The sequence below is a fragment of the Haematobia irritans genome, chromosome 2 (genome assembly GCF_050003625.1).
Source record: "Haematobia irritans isolate KBUSLIRL chromosome 2, ASM5000362v1, whole genome shotgun sequence".
Taxonomy (NCBI): Eukaryota; Metazoa; Arthropoda; class Insecta; order Diptera; family Muscidae; genus Haematobia; species Haematobia irritans.
The window spans coordinates 96,569,531-96,585,576 of NC_134398.1; the positions used below are offsets into that span (position 1 = coordinate 96,569,531).

General features: G+C 37.9%; 3 long non-coding RNA genes across 3 annotated transcripts in view; 1 reads left to right on the plus strand and 2 right to left on the minus strand.

Moving 5' to 3' along the window:
* Positions 1-422: 422 nt before the first annotated feature.
* The window catches only part of LOC142223388 (uncharacterized), a 232,889-nt gene continuing 217,265 nt past the window's right edge, over positions 423-16,046 (minus strand). Inside the window, exon 2 of the long non-coding RNA XR_012718711.1 lies at positions 423-546. This is a non-coding gene — a long non-coding RNA (uncharacterized LOC142223388). The remainder of the gene's footprint in view (positions 547-16,046) is intronic.
* LOC142223383 (uncharacterized) lies at positions 611-1,181 on the minus strand. The gene is made up of 3 exons (XR_012718709.1): positions 950-1,181; positions 787-892; positions 611-721 (listed from the first exon to the last, which is right to left on the minus strand). It is a non-coding gene; the product is annotated as an uncharacterized LOC142223383 (long non-coding RNA).
* Positions 11,350-15,090, plus strand: LOC142223385 (uncharacterized). Its single transcript, XR_012718710.1, has 3 exons — positions 11,350-14,316; positions 14,382-14,742; positions 14,807-15,090. It is a non-coding gene; the product is annotated as an uncharacterized LOC142223385 (long non-coding RNA).

Below are 16,046 nucleotides of genomic sequence, written 5' to 3' on the forward strand. Positions count from 1 at the left end.
GTTGAGAAAATCGCGTTCTCAACAAAAAACAGACATTACCCTCAACAGTAAAATTCAACACATTAACAATAATATCTCAAGTGCTATCCTCAAATTGAAATGCATCGCTACTCAATAACTTGTCAAACAATTTTCGATGCGAGTCAAATTCAAAATTAACATCGTTGCAAATACTTTTCAATCTAAATTTGTATGGATGATATCCCCAATTCAAATAGAAAGTCAAAGCCAAAATTCTATGAATTTTGTATAATTTATTCATTTTCATCAAAATAAAATATATAAAATATATACCAATTGATAAATAATAATCTTATTAAACATATCAACAAATAAGAACCAAAAAAAAACAAACAACAAAACTTTAAATATCTTAAACATTGTTAGTAAACACTTTTGCATTGATAATTCGATTTCCTTCCTTTTGGTGTCATAAAACAGCATTAAAATTTATTAACCTGCGGGCAATTTGAAAATAGGAACGTACTGGACCGCGTGTTAGAATTGATTTCCAGCAGAACGAATTCACAAAATATCCATTTTAAACTGATAATAGCATATGAATTAAACTGACGATGTGATGCACATTTTCATCCAGAAGTTGTTGATTGGTTGCACTTGTAATGTTTCTGGAAACTTTTTCTTGTCGATAAGCCACTCATTTTTCATTGGTCAGCTTCTTAATGTTTGCAAGAATATAGCATCCAAAGATTTTAGTTTTCTGCAAAGAGATTTAAATTTAGTGACTTCTCTAAAATGTTGATTTAATTTTTCATATTGACGTACCAATTATTATAAACTATTTGAAGCAGTTCCAGTTAATTGTCCACCATTTTTTCATCGGTCAGCTTTTTATTGTTTTCAAGAACGTGGAATCCATAATTTTAGTTTTCTACAAAGAGATATACATTTAGTGACTTCCTTAAAGTTTTATTTCATTTTTTCTTACCTATTTTTATAAACTATTTGGTTATTTGTCTTTTTCCATTTTTTTTAATTTCTTGCAATTGACCACGAACTTCGTTGCACAAATAAGTATTGAAAACCACATGGTTTTTTCGTTGCATTTTAGGGTAGTGTTTTGTCAAAGTTTTCTCATATTATCTTCAACACCTTTTCAAAGATTTCGTCAACATTTTGGCAAATTGGAAGTAATTCGCAAACAATTTGAAGATGTATTGAAGATGAGCTCTTTCAAATCAAGTTGAATTTATGTTGAAAATTACATTTACCCTCAAACTGAAAAGTTGTTGCATTTGAAAAACGCTCATCCTGTGTTTATTGGGAAGTATCTACGACCATTAAGTTATTCGTCTGGTGGCTGCCAAACACATACACACTCACATAGATATATGCTCGCATTACTACAACAACAATGACAATAGACAATGAGATGAAATGAAATGAGAATGCAGAATAACAAAGCAAAGCAAAGAGAGTAAGAACTAACATTTCGGTAAGCAAACAAAAGAACATAAAAGAAATTCAGGAAAATACTAGAAAATGAATAGATGATTCCAACAAGTGATAGAGAAATTTTATCGTTACAATTTGAAATTTTAAATTAACGGAAACTAATTTAAATAAACTTATGTCTATAATTATCAAATTCGTAACACTGCCTCCCGCTTAAGCCTGTTCGTCCCGAACAGGCACAGAACCTGTTCCGTAAGGAGCCAATCGTTCCAGATGTACAACTTTCATCTTTGATCTAGGGCTGTCGTCCTTCTGAATCCGGTATACAACATCATTGATCTTCTTGATGACTTTGTATGGACCTTCCCACTGTGTTTGCAGTTTAGGACACAATCCTTTCTTTCGTTGCGGGTTAAATAGCAGAACCAATTCTTCTTCTTGGAAGCCCTCAGTATTTACAGCACGATCGTATCTCGCCTTCATTCTGTTGCTGACCATTTTTATTTTGTTGCGCACTGATTCGTGAACTTCACCGAAAGTGTTTGGGATGTCGTTTCTGTTTTCTTCCATGGCGAGCTCATTAGGTTTAGCGCCGAATATCAGATCTCCAGGCAACTTCAACTCAGTTCCGAATAGAACATTGGCCGGTGTTCGAGAGGTGGAATCATGAATGGCAGATCTATACGACAGCAAAAACTTTGGTATATGCTCGTCCCAGTCCCTCTGGCCGTTGTCCACTACTTTTCGAAGATGTTCCTCCAGAGTGCGATTAAATCTTTCTACCATGCCATCGGATTGTGGATGTAATGGTGTAGTCCTCGTTTTCTTGATACCAAGGGATTCACACATCTCTTTGAATATGGCCGATTCAAAATTTCTTCCCTGGTCTGAGTGAATCTCGGACGGCACACCGTAGCGACATATCCAGTTTTTGTTGACCACATCCACAATCGTTTTTGCCTCTTGGTTTGGAATTGCATACACCTCCGGCCATTTGCTGAAGTAATCCATGACCACAAGGACATAACGGTTTCCAGAATCACTTACTGGGAAAGGGCCTGCCACGTCCATTGCTATTCTTTCAAACGGGGCTCCTGGTCTATACTCTTGCATAGGACCTCGACTTTTCCTTGTTGGACCTTTCACCTTCATGCACTTCTCGCAATTGGCTACCCATTCAGCAATTGATTTCTGGCATCCAACCCAGTAGAATCGTTGCTTCACTTTCTCGGCTGTTTTGGTTATTCCCAGATGACCTCCACTGGGACCATTATGGAACTCCGCCAAAACGTCTCTTATTTTGGAATCCGGTACGATGATCAAATTTCGGCTGCTCTTGCCATCTTCGCTTTCCCATTTACGTTGCAGGGATCCATTGACTAGAACTAAACTATCCCATTGAGCCCAGTATGATTTCATAAGTGGACTTTCGGCTGCGATGTCTTTCTTACTGGGCTTCTTGTTCTCTTCCTTTGCCGAAATAATTTTGTTCAAAATGGGATCTTTACGCTGTTCTGTTGGCCAGTCCACTGCAGATTCGATGTGTAACAGCCGAATATCAACAATCTCCTCCTTATGTTCAGCTTTCGAGCAGTGCTTGCATTCTATATTGCAAGGTCGACGTGACAAAGCGTCAGCGTTACCGTGTTTTCCACCTTTTCTATGCTCGATACTGAAATCATAGCTTTGGAGCCTCTCGATCCAACGTGCCAGTTGAGCTTCCGGATTCTTGAATTGGAGCAACCATCGTAGAGCTGAGTGATCAGTCCTGAGCAAGAAGTGTTGTCCATACAAATATTTATGATAATGTTTTACACTCTCTATGACGGCTAGCAGCTCTCGTCGCGTTACACAGTAGTTCTTTTCGGGCTTGGACAACGTTCGGCTGAAATATCCGATGACCTTCTCCTTGCCGTCTATCTGTTGGGATAGCACACCTCCAATACCATGCGCGCTAGCATCTGTATCCAAAACAAATTTTTCGCCCGGAATAGGATACGCTAGAACAGGAGCTGAACATAAAAGTTCTTTTAAATGTTGGAATGAATCCTCCTGTTCGTCGCTCCACTGGAACTTCTGACCTTTTTGCGTCAATTTATGGAGACTAGCGGCGATGCTGGCGAAGTTTGGGACGAATCGTCGGTAATATGTACATAACCCAAGGAAACTTCTTAATTCGTGGAGATTTCGGGGTCGTGCCCAATCTCTGACAGCTTGGATTTTGTCTTCATCGGTGGATATGCCCTCTGCAGTCACATGATGACCCAGGTATTTAACTTCCCGCTGGAAAAGGGAGCATTTCTTTGCGTTAAGGCGTAGACCAGCGGCTGACAATTGCTGGATAACGTCTTTCAAGTTCTTAAGGTGCTCGTCAAACGTTTTGCCCATCACTATGATGTCGTCCAAGTATATAAAGCACGACTTCCAGTGCAACCCCTTCAGTACCCGCTCCATCAATCTTTCGAAGGTAGCCGGAGCGTTGCAGAGCCCGAACGGCATTACATTGAATTGCCAGAGACCGCCATTAACGCCAAAAGCCGTTTTTTCCTTGTCTTTCTCGGCGATCTCTACTTGCCAATATCCACTCTGCAAATCAAGCGTAGAAAACCATGTTGTTCCGGCTAGTGTGTCCAACGTGTCATCAATGCGTGGAAGCGGATAACTGTCCTTTTTGGTGACATCATGCAGTTTTCTGTAGTCCACGCAGAATCGGCTACTTCCATCTTTCTTTTTGACCAGCACAACTGGGGAACACCAAGGACTTGATGATGGCTCGATCACTCCACTCTCCGCCATTTCCTTTATGAGCTTTTGAACTTCGTCTCTTTTTGCCAGGGGAACACTTCGTGGTGCCTGTTTTATGGGCCTTTCTTCTGCGGTTTTAATTTCATGTTTCACTACAGATATTCTTCCTTGATTTCCCTTTTCAGAAGCAAAAGCAGAGGCGTTTTTCCACAACAATTGCTTGGCTTTATTTCTCTCTGACGGCGATAGATGACGTGTCCAAGCCTCGAAATACCCTTCTAGATGTTTTCTCAATGCTCCATGTGTCTTTGATGAGTTGCCTTCCAAATTGACTATTGCCTCGGCTGGTGTACATTTTCCAATATCAGAAAATTGTACAATTTGCTCATGATTGTCAGACAAGTTCAAGACACGAACTGGTATTAGTCTCTCTTCGTTCGTTGTTACCAGGGCATTTGCTATCAAGATGTTGTTGCTTTTGTTTTCTGCTGGTTCAACAACCCACAATTGGCCGACTTCACAATCTCCATTCATAGAAACCCATATAATTGCTTCGGCATTCGGTGGTATAGACTCTGACTGGCTCGTTGTCAAACGTCTGACAGGTGTATTCCCGTCGTATCCCACGTTTACCGTTATTTCGGCATCGCACCATGTCATTACACGACGCTTCATATCCAAATTGAGACCAAAAGCAATCATGAAATCCGCTCCAATTATAACTTCGTCTACTATATCGGCCACAATGAAATCATAAGTAACGGATTTGTTAGCAATAGTTAATTTTACGGTGACCTTTCCATATAGGGTTGCGGGTTCCCCTGTAGCCGTGCGTAGCTTGACTCCAATCAGTGGTGTAACTTTTCCTTTTACTAAATCAGATCTAATGATAGACTTTGATGCACCAGTATCCAACGTCAAAGTACGCTTGTCGCCATTAATAACACCCGCAATAGTTAAATTGTTATTTTTCTGTTGAACTATTGCTATGGAGATGGTGGGGCCATCGTCTGTGGGAGCCAGCTCTTGCCCCGCTGAACTAGCTCGATTTAGTTTAAAGGTGACTCACTTGACTGTGGGGTCACCTTCTTATGGCTATTGTTTGATGGGGATGGCGATTTCGATCTTGATCGCTTACGACGTGCTTTACATTCCCGAGCAACATGTCCAGGCTTATCACAGTTATAGCACTTCATTCTGGATTTTGTTGTCTCCTGCTTCATTTCTTGCATTGCCTGCTTAACGGCTTCTTTCACTGAATCAATCACGGAATTTGATTCGTCATTCTCAGTCTTACGTACTTTGTGAACTTGAGGACGTGCTAGTACTCTCGCTGTCTCTTGTGCAAGGGCAAATGTTACAGTTTCCACATATGTAGCTTTTTGTGACGCATATGTTGCACATTTTATATCTGGGTCTCGAATGCCATTTACAAAGGTCTCAATTTTGATGCGGTCCACGAGTGGGTGACTCTCTCCTGGATATGCCAAAAGCACCAACCGCTCAACCTCTGTTGCAAAGTCTTGTAGAGTCTCATTTGATTTCTGGATTCTCCCTCTTAATTCCATTCTGAAGATGTCTTGCTTATGTTCTCCGCCGTACTTACGTTGAAGTGCCGCTATTACTTCATTATAATTATTTCTAGAGGCAGCGGGAATGCTTTGTATCACATCAGCGGCGTTGCCCTTTAATGCCAATAGAAGTTCAATGGCTTTGTCATTGTCGTTCCATAAATTTCTAGAAGCAACCATTTCAAATTGGAATTTGAATACATCAAATGAAGTTGAGCCATCGAAAACAGGAGGTTTGGTTTTCGAGCCCTCGATAACGCGCACTGGTCCACCTTTAATTTCCAGCTCTGACATTTTTCTTTCAATGTGTAGAAACCTCTCATCATGAACCATAATTTTCTCATCCACAGAAATAATCTTCTTATCCAGCTCCCCAATTTGGCTTTCGATATGGTCCACACGTTTTTCCATGCCTTCAGCAATTTGTTGAATATTCTCATTTAGAATTCTAGAATTTTCGTCCATCTTTTTTGAATTTTCGTCGAATTTTTCTTCCAATTTTCTAGAATTAGCTTCCATCATTTTGCTCAAAATATTGACCATCGATGTGTAATCAACAACATTAGAAGCTACAGATGGAGTTTCCAGGGCGCTGGCTACTACTGATTCGTCAAGATCTTCCTTATAATCGAACTCATGTGTTTCGATATCAATATTGCGCCGCTCGAACTCTTCCAGTAGACGCTTTTGAAGCTGGGCCTTATTGCCTGTTGTCGGCAGCTCCAGTTTGCTCAATTCCTTTTTTAAGTCTTCCACACGAAGCTCATTAAACTTCATTGTAGATTTTTTTTCGTTATTTCACTTCCGACACCAATTGTTACGTTTTTATATTTAGGCGTTTTTAATTACCCGACAATTAAAACACAGTTCTTTTAAATAACGACAATCTACAATTTATTTACTATGACTTCACACTTTACGATTCGTTCACACTGAAGTTATTCGTTTGACGCTTTAATTAAGACTGACTCGTTAGCCGCATGCGAGCGCTTTTATATATGACGGTGTGGCAATACGAGAACATTCTGGTAGCACTACAATATTCTGGCAACGCCAGAACATTCTTAGACAATGCTAGAAGTATCTACGACCATTAAGTTATTCGTCTGGTGGCTGCCAAACACATACACACTCACATAGATATATGCTCGCATTACTACAACAACAATGACAATAGACAATGAGATGAAATGAAATGAGAATGCAGAATAACAAAGCAAAGCAAAGAGAGTAAGAACTAACATTTCGGTAAGCAAACAAAAGAACATAAAAGAAATTCAGGAAAATACTAGAAAATGAATAGATGATTCCAACAAGTGATAGAGAAATTTTATCGTTACAATTTGAAATTTTAAATTAACGGAAACTAATTTAAATAAACTTATGTCTATAATTATCAAATTCGTAACAATATGTAATATATTCTACCTAATTTCTACAAAAATCACATCGTTCAAACAAATATAAATGTCTTTGGCGCTATACGAAGTTCAACTTTCTTCACAATGAGTTCATTTTAACTTAAAGAAGTGGTCACTTTTTTCTGGGTGAATAAAAAATTGAAAAAATTTCTATAGAAATAAAATTTGGTAGATTATTTTTGGCTCGAGTGGCAACCATGATTATGAATCGATATGGATTCCACTTTAACCTAACATAACTACAAACCGATACGGACCAGTTTTGGTATGGTTGTTAGCGGCCATATACTAACACCACGTTCCAAATTTGAACCGGATCGGATGAATTTTATGGGGGCTATATATAATTATGACCTGATATGTACCAATTTTTGCGGAGTTGTTAGAGACAATATACCAACACCATGTACCAATCAGCCGGATCGGATGAAATTTGCTACTCTTTGAGGCTCCGCAAGCCAAATTTGGCGTGATTTCAACAGACGGACGGACGGACATGCTTAGATCGACTCAGAATTTCACCACGACCCCGCGAAGAAGACGATATCAAGTCATTCATCAAAGGAATCGGTACAGAAGCTTGCGTGGGCTGTTCAGCTACAATACCTGGAACAGGATTACAAGCAATAGGAGCAGTCACAGCCGTTCGGGACATACCCCCAAACGTTGATGGCCCACACCAAATTTCGGCAGACCTGAACCATTCCCAACAACCTTAGTACGACCCTCCTTCGACACGACTTCTTGGAAGACCTCTTCCGTTTCGCCCCCGATACAGGAGAGGCAACAAATGACGAAAGATCCGGAAACCTATCAAACAACGTCGAACATTTAACAAAGTTCGAATACAGCTCCCAGTTATCACGCGACATCGTAGTCACCTCAGACGAAGGCTCCCTAAAAAAGTTATAGAACGCCACACTAATCTTCCTACATCTCACACAACACAATCTAAGACCGTTGTTACCAACGTACAACTCATCTACCACCCTTGCAGCAAGTCCAGCATATTTCGAATGCCAGTGCCCATTACAAAGCCAGCATACAATAACAATATCATCATCAGAAACAATTTTACAATCCTCATTCGAGCATACCATGGTGATTTCAGTAACAAAATAAAATTAAATTGAAATCCAAATACAAATTATAAAACAAACTATAACAAAAATCAAATGAAAATTTCCCACTGCCTCACTATACTAAGATGGCACAAAACAAAAACACACGTATGCGTGTACACATACGGGTTTGTGTTTGTATTGATATATTTACAAACAGCTGTTAAATCCTAAAATCTACGAAATCTCGTTATTTTGCCAGTCCGAACACTTGAGATTTGTAAAGAGATTTTGGTTCTAAAGGCCGGTATGCACCTCTAGCGAAATTTTCGGTAGCAAAAATTTATTTAAGTCTACAACAAAAAAACAGGGCTGTGTACAACAAATTTTAAACCAGCTAATCGCTTTTAAAAATTGTTAATATATGTTCCAAATATTCCTCAAATAAATTTTTTATTATTTACAGACCTTTTAAAACTTGTACGCACACAATGATTGTAATAAATTAAATGTTTGCTGCCAAAATATGCTTTTGACAACCCTGTTATTTTCATTAGAGGTGCGTACCAGCTTACGAAATTGAACGCTACCGAAAATTTCGTTAGCATAAATAGCAATGCATTTGTTATGGGAATGAAATTTTTCGCTAGAGGTGCATACCGGCCTTAATTAGTGAAATTTCGTGTCTAGTGCGAACGTAGTATAACTTAACAAACAGAAAAACAAATCATTGAAAAATGGCGGGAATTTCGCAAAACTAGCATCTCATTCCAGTGTTACCAAGTGAAAATATATAAAGGATTAAGTTACGCTATCGCTGTCGGCAAAATGAAGAGTTTTAACCCTGGATAGTCGTCCTTATTTTTTGTACACTAGCGTCATCCTTCGTCATTTTGAGTACGGCTTATTTCAAGATGCTTTAATTTGCATTGTGAGCAAAAATGTGTACCAAAATTGAATTTATTTTCTTATTCATTTTGTTTTTAATTAGTATACTACAAAAATTCGTAAAATATTTGCATTCGTATAAATTAAATTATTTCCCAATCGACTAAAATGCATTTTACATCGAAAATGAAATTACACGTCGTCATTTTGACGAAGGTTAGGTTGGGTTAGGTTAAAGTGGCAGCCCGATTAAATTTCAGGCTCATATGGGCACTTCTAGTCTTAACCACTGAACCTTCTCTATTATTTACTTTTGTTGAACCAACCAGATTGCTCCAAAAACATAAACAAACTGCTTAGGTTAACGTTTTCCAGGTCCGCCAGTAATCTAAACCTATGTGCTTCTAAAATTCGCTTACGCCTTACACAAAAAGCAGGACACTCACACAAGACGTGTTTAATTGATTCATTTTCCTCCACATCATGACAGCTTATACAATAGTCATTATACTTCGCACCTATAGGCAGGCAGCGACCCGTTATAGCAGATATTTGAAGTGATATCTGACATCTTGAGAACATTGGCATATCTAGTGTGCGGTTTAAGTTTAAATGGGGCCATATTTGCTTGGTGTCGTTACAACCCTTGCAATTCTCCCATTGAACATTTGACATCATGACAGCCTTCTCACGCAGTAAGAGCTTGCAGGTAGGCAAAGACATACCTAGCCTTGCTAACTCATCTGCTTCGCAATTCCCCGGTATGTTCCTATGGCCAGGCACCCAAATTAGGTGAATATTGTACTGCTCAGCCATCTCGTTGAGAGATTTGCCCCAGTAGATGGCCGTTGTCGAGATAAGGAACACTGAGTCCAAGGATTTTATTGCAGGTTGACTGTCTGAGTATATATTAAAGCCAACATTTTTTGGAACATTACTTCTCAGCCAATTCAACTATAACTAAACATATTTTTTATACTTTTGAATGAATATGAATACAGAACCTACAAAGCCTTAAAATTTCATAATCCAATTGGGATTTACTTTTACTCTACTTTCCTACCTATTTGAGCTCAGTTAAGTGGAATTGTTGGGGGTTAGAATTCAAAACCATAACTTTCAAAGAAAAAGTTCATGAAACTATGTTTATGACTTTGTACAGCTCCTCACAATGAAAACTAACCATTTAAAAAAAATGTAAATTCAATAATAGTCGTTCGGATCAAATTTTCGTAATAGAATATATACATATATTTATAGATTGTAAAAAGAAGACTTCACTTCCGGGCTCTCTCTATCCCTCTCATAGTGTTCTTAAACTGTTAAATTGAAACACCCTTGGATTTTTATTTAGGCATCATCTTTCTGGGATTCTGGGGATTTTTAATGCAAAGTGAGTTTACACCATCGGACGGATTTTATGCTTAGTAATTCTTGCAGTTGTTTCTTTTATTATTTGGTATTCCCCGGTAAGTATAATTGGTCGCTTTGGTGGGTTTATATTAATTCATTCCATTTTATATAGATACTCCTACCTTGATATATTATTAAATATTTATTTTCCGTGGTGATTCACCGATTCTTACTCAGGAAATTGCTCCCGCTGAACTAGCACTATAGGATTAATCTCTCCAGGATGACGGCAACCACTGAAGGAGTTTCTTTAAACTTGTCTTCACCACTTGGGTGAAAAAAAATTTCTGGGTAAAAAGTTTTGCGCCTCCTCCTGACAGGAGGCTATTCCAAACCTTGCAAAAACAATTTATTAACTTCAAATTCCTTTAGATTCCCATCACTTGAATCACTTACTTTATTAATTCCAATAACACTGTGTACAACTCCAAGATAAACAGAATTAACTTTCCCTCAGTTTCCTGATTTCAACAATTGATTCTATAGTTTATGTAAAAATTAAAACATTTTAAATTCACTGGTTCTCGACACTATTTTCCACACATACATTACTTTACTAGCTTCATATTTAAATCACCGGCCAATTGTCTTAAATAACCACTTGTACTACACTTTACAAAAATTGCATCTTTTATCTCTTTATGTGCTATTTATATCCTTCGTTTCCTTCCAGTCAAACGCATCTACGCCCTATTTTAGACTAATAACTGTCTCTCTCTCTCCCCTAAAACCAAGTTTAAATTCTGTTTTATTACATTTTTACTTATTTTTGCCTTTTGCTATTAAACGTTTCATTGTCTTCATCCCCCATGCTTCGTGGGATTTCATGAATGAATTCATGGTTTCCTAGCAACCCTACCGTAGTAATTTGCTACGGTGTAACAAAGCCCTCTTACTACTTGTTAAAATGTCACCTATTGAAGCAGGTGACACTCTACCACCAACCACAGACCACGCCGCAAGCAAACTCATAGAATTCAACCAAAAAATAATTCGCAGCAATATTAAGGCATAAAAGTCATTCGCACTTCAACTAACCATCTGCCTAAGCTGTTTACAATATAGAAATAAAAAGTACATAACCGGCCGCCACCTCATAGGCCCTTTTAATCAAACAAAAAAACTACCAATAACTATTCGCACCACATAACCTCCACACCCATAGCCAAGCATACCATCCGTCATAATATCGGGCTCCAAACGCCAACCATCGTTATTCATGGATAGCCTCCGCTGCACATAAAAATGCATCCCAATGGTCCTACATCACCATTATAGCCACATTTGGGACAACATATATCAACATCACAATCTTTGTGGCAGCAGACTAATATATTCCCTTTTTGTCCGCGGCATCCATTATTGTAAATAAAACAGGGTTAGTACGGGCAACCCTGTTTGCTACCTATTAGTTTGCTTCCGCACTAGTAGCTTCGGCTATTAGCTTGCTTCCGCACTAGTAGCTTCGGCTATTAGCTTGCTTCCGCACTAGGAGCTTCGGGTATTAGCTTGCTTCCGCACTAATCGTTTCCCGACGATTAGCTTGCTTCCGCACTAATACCTTCGGCTATTAGCTAGCTTCTGCACTAGTAGCGTCGGCTATTAGATTGCTTCCGCACTAATCGTTTCTCGACGATTAGCTTGCTTCCGCACAAATAGCTTTGGCTATTAGCTTGCTTCCGCACTAGTTGTTTCGGCAATTAGCTTGCTTCCGCACTAATCGTTTCCCGACAATTGGCTTGCTTCCGCACTAATAGCTCCGGCTATTAGCTTACTTCCACTAGTAGGTTCGACAAGTAGTTTGTAGTTTTGTTACTAACCTAAAAACAAATCAACAATCAACACCGAATCGCCACATCACCCGGATTATCGACATACACTATCAACACTGAATCGCCGCATCACCCGAAACATCAACCTATCGCCGCATCACTCGAATCATAAATATTGGCCAACCACCGACAGCCGACCAAACCAACACAACCGACTAATCGACACCGGACAGCCACCGACGGCTGACCAGCAAACCACCATCACCACCACCGAATCATCTACCGAACCATCAACCGAATAGTAAATGACGTCGAATTGTCAACGACAATCCCGAACCATCAACCGAATCACCAACCGATCGTCGCCGAACAATCACCGACACCGTATCAACGACTTTAGCCGAACCAAATCGTCAACAACCGATCCGCCGGCATCTTTACTAAGAAGGTACATAATAAATCACCACATCGGTCCATAATTATATATAGCCCCCATATAAACCGATCCCCCGATTTGGCTTGAGGAGCCTCTACGAGAAGCAAATTTCATCCAATCCGGCTGAAGTTTGGTACATGGTGTTAGTATATGGTCTCTAACAACCACTCAAAAATTGGTTCACATCGGCCCATAATTATATATAGCCCCCATGTAAACCGATCCCCCGATTTGGCTCTAAGAGAAGCAAATTTCATCAGATCCAGCTGAAATTTGGTATATGGTGTAAGTATATGGTATCTAATGACCATGCAAAAATAATTATATATAGCCCCCATATAAACCGATCACCAGATTTGACCTCCGGAGCCTCTTGGAAGACCAAAATTCATCTGATTCAGTTGGTATTTGGTACGTGGTGTTAATATATGGCCTCAAACATCCATGCAAAAATTGGTCGAAATCGGCCCATAATTATATATAGGCCCCATATAAACCGATCCCCAGATTTGACCTCCGGAGCCCTTGGAAGAGCAAAATTCATCCGATACGGTTGAAATTTGTTACGTGATGTTAGTATATGGTATCCACCAACAATGCAGGAATTGGTTCATATCAGTTCATAATTATATACAGCGCCCATATAAACCGATCCCCAGATTTGACCTCCTGTGCCTTTTGGAGAAGCAAAATTCATCCGATATGGTTTAAATTTGGTACGTTGTGGGGGTATATGATATTTAACAACCATGCCAAAAGTGGTCCATATCAGTCCATAATCAAATATAGCCCATATAGACCGATCCCGAGATTTGGTTTTGGAGCCTCTTGGAGGAGCAAATTTCATCCGAGTCAGTTGAAATTTGGTACATTGTGCTAGTATATGGCCGTTAACAACCATACCTAACTAGATGCATATCGGTCTATAGTTATATATAGCCCTCAGATAAATCGATCCCCAATTACACAAAAATTGGTCCATATCAAGTTCATAATACTATATAGCCCTCATATAAGCGACCCCCATATTTCAATTTCCATGTCGATTCGTAATTATTTGTAGTCTTACATATACATAACTTTTTTGTCTAATTATACCACGTATGGACTAACTTAGAGAACGATGTTAAGATGTTTTAAGATACCACAACCCAAGTAATTCGATTGGGGATGACAGTCTTTCGTAGAAGTTTCTACGCAATCCATGGTGGAGGGTACATACGATTCAGACTGGCCGAACTTTCGGCCGTATATACTTGCCCAATAAACACAGGATGAGCGTTTTTCAAATGCAACACCTTTTCAGTTTGAGGGTAAATATCCTTTTCAACATAAATTCAACTTGACTTGAAACAGCTCATCTTCAATACATCTTCAAATTGTTTGCGAATTACAACCAATTTGGCAAAATGTTGACGAAAACTTTGAAAATGTGTTGAAGATAATTGGAGAAAACTTTGACAAAACACTACCCTGAAATGCAACGAAAAAACCACATGGTTTTCAATACTACTTTGAACAACAAAGTTCGTGGAAGAAATACAAAAATGTGGAAATTTTTTAATAATCAATTGAAATTGCTTATAATAATTGGTAAGTAAAACTAAAACACGAAATGAAAACTTTAAGGAAGTCACTTAACTCAAATCTCTTTGCAGACAACTAAAATATTTGGATGCTGATTCTTGGACTCATTAAGAGGCTGGCCGATGAAAAATGATAGTGGCTTATCGAGAAGAGAAAGTTTCCATAAATCAAAGTGCAACCAAAAAAACTCGGTATTTATGCTTATCCATATCAACAACTACTGGATGATAATTCGCATCACATCGATAGTTTAATTTACATCGCATCATCGGTTTAATTTGTTATTTTGTGAATTGAAATTGCTGGAAATTTATTCCAATTATCTGGTCATCAAGTTCCTGAAAATTGCCAGTATTTTAATAACAATTTTGTAACACCAACGTTCTTGAGGAAATCACGAAGTACGTGGTCAGTTGGAAGAAATACAAATTGGTAAGTCAAAATAGAAAGTGAAATGAAAACATAATGGAAATCACAAAACTCGATTGTTTTGCAGAAAACTAAAATCATTGGATGATATATTCTTGGAAGATGTTGGCCGATGAAAAACCGATGAAGGGAACAACAAAGAAAAGTTTTCAAAAAAAAAAAAGTGCAACAATTCCTATATCAAGAACTTCTGGATGAAAATGTGCATTACATCAATTTACATCCCGTCATCAGTTTGATATTTTGTGATTTCCTCTGCTGGAATCTATTCTAACACACAAGTCAGCAAGTTCCTCGATAGTAATTATTTCAAATTGCCAGCATATTATTTAATAGTTATTTGACACCAACATTATGGAGGAAATGGAAATATACATGTAAAATGTTTAAGATATTTAAAGTTGTATTCATAGTTTTATTTATTAATACGTTTAATAAGATAATTACATTTTGATGGGTATTATATTATTATTTTTATATATTATTAATGTTATTTTTAAGATTATTATATTTGTTAACGAAAAAAATAATAAAATTTACAAAATCTCTAGAAATTTAGTATTGACTTTCAGTTAGAACTAGGATTGACTTTCATACAAATTGTGGTTTGAAAGTATTCGCAACAATGCTAATTTTTTATTTTTATCACATTGAAAACTGTTTGAGAAATTATTGAGTAGCGATGCATTTCAATTTGAGGATTACAATTGAGAAATTACTGCTATTGTGTTGAATTTTACTGTTGAGGGTAATGTCTGTTTTTTGTTGAGAACGCGATTTTCTCAACAATTTCTCAACTTGAATATTACCCTAATCCTTTGAAAAAATGTTTGAAAAATTATTGAATTTTAGTATTTTTCAAACGTTTGTGTTTATTGGGTTGTTATAAGCTGAATGAGCTCTTTTTGCCTCTTCAAAATCTGGCATCCCTGTTTATATTATACCGTGTAGTAGGGAGCGGCTAGATGGTGGTTGCTAATTTATTACGAAAATACCACTCCACGCTATATTTTGTTTTATCAGTCGATCTGATTACATTTTTAAATAATACTGCAATCCACGTTTGTATTATAAAGTCACACAAATCGGTTTAATAAATAAATTATTTCTTATTTCACATCGCAAATTGTGCCATGTTATGAAAATACTGACAACGAAGGTTACGTCAGTTTTTCAACTCGAAAAAAAAAGTACCACAAATGGAAAAAATTTCGCTAGTTTTTCGCATTTTTTGGTTTTTTGATTTTGCAGCGGAAATCGTGTTAGTTTTATGTTTACTTGTCTCTTTTACTTGTCTTCAATAACAC